The sequence below is a fragment of the Chrysochloris asiatica genome, unplaced genomic scaffold, assembly GCF_000296735.1.
Source record: "Chrysochloris asiatica unplaced genomic scaffold, ChrAsi1.0 scaffold00022, whole genome shotgun sequence".
Taxonomy (NCBI): Eukaryota; Metazoa; Chordata; class Mammalia; order Afrosoricida; family Chrysochloridae; genus Chrysochloris; species Chrysochloris asiatica.
The window spans coordinates 26854447-26855827 of NW_006408540.1; the positions used below are offsets into that span (position 1 = coordinate 26854447).

Consider the following 1381-nt stretch of genomic DNA (forward strand, 5'->3'; position numbering starts at 1 on the left):
CCCCCCCACCCCCAGAGGGTTTTACTATGTACTAACACAGATTTGCTCAGCAAAGATCACTGCATGCAGAATGTTAGAAAAGACACTGCTTAAAACTGACTGGTCTCCTAAAACTGTTTATCACTAGGAAAAAGTCCTGAACAGGGGTTGTAGAGTGGGAGAGATATAGACTAAAAAGGAAACAGACCAAAAATTAAATCCTGAGTTACGTCATAAAGAACAACAGTGACATCTTGAAATTTCTTGGGCAGCCTTGAACTCAAGAAGCTGAGAGAGGGGCTTTGAAGTCATACTCATGTTTTGCTACAGTAGCCAATCTGTTTTTTTTTGCTGCTGCTGTTTTGTTTTTTTGGTCCCCCTTTTACCTCCCAGGGGTTCTTTCTCTCCCTCCATTACCCAAGAAGAGACAGCAAGTGTGGTCATATAGCCAAGCTGCAATCACACTGTGTAAAATCCCACTATCCAGGCAAGAACCAGTACCAGTTGCTATATACCAGATAGACAGCCAACACACGCTATAGCTACTCTGAGTTGAGTAATGAGAAAAGTGAAAATGGAAGCCCATCTCCTGAACACATCTACCTGGAGGCAATCAGAAAGCTTAATAATCTATCAACATACATTTATCTAATTATTGAAAACACATCTAATTATTGAAGATGCTCAGGAAACAACTGATGATTTTGGCACACGTCCAGGAAAAAGACAGAGTAACTGAGACAAATGAACTGGAGGTAGACTTAGACTTCAAATTGGAAGGAGGGCAGGCTTTGGAACTGCCTGAGAAGGAATTCTGGCTAATGATATGAAAATGCATCTAAATGTTCCACACAGGGGTTGAGAAAAATAAGGAACAAGTCAGGAAAGTGCTAAGGAACAATCACATAAGATAGATACAGCATTGGAAACAATTCAAAACCTACATAAATAGGTTCAAATGGTTAATAATAGAATATCAGAAATGGAAAATACACTGAAAGGGCAAAGGAGTAGAACTGAAAAGACAGAGCTCAGAACCAGCAAGCTGGAAGACAAAACTCTCAATACTGCTAAGATAGAAGAGCAAGCAGAAAAAAAGCATAAAAAATCTGAAGAAATGTCTGCGATTCATGTGGGACAACATGAAGAAGAATAATTGAAGAAATATGGGCATTCCAGAACAGGAAGAATCACAGAAGTTCACAGAGGAAATAGCTGAAGAGCTGTTGGAAGAAAATTTACCTAACATCCTCAAACATAAAAAGATAAGAATTCAAGAAGCTCAATAAACCCCAAGAAAGGCAGACTCCAAAAGAAAAGCACCAAGACATATTATAATCAAGCTCTCCAAAATCAAAGACAAGGAGATAATCCTGAAAGCAGCTAGGGAAAAGAGAAGTGT

At 39.1% G+C, this 1381-nt stretch overlaps 1 protein-coding gene across 1 annotated transcript in view; it reads right to left on the reverse strand.

The window, feature by feature from the left end:
* Positions 1–1381, reverse strand: part of ALG5 (ALG5, dolichyl-phosphate beta-glucosyltransferase) — a 73574-nt gene that overhangs the window by 22954 nt on the left and 49239 nt on the right. The window lies entirely within an intron of this gene.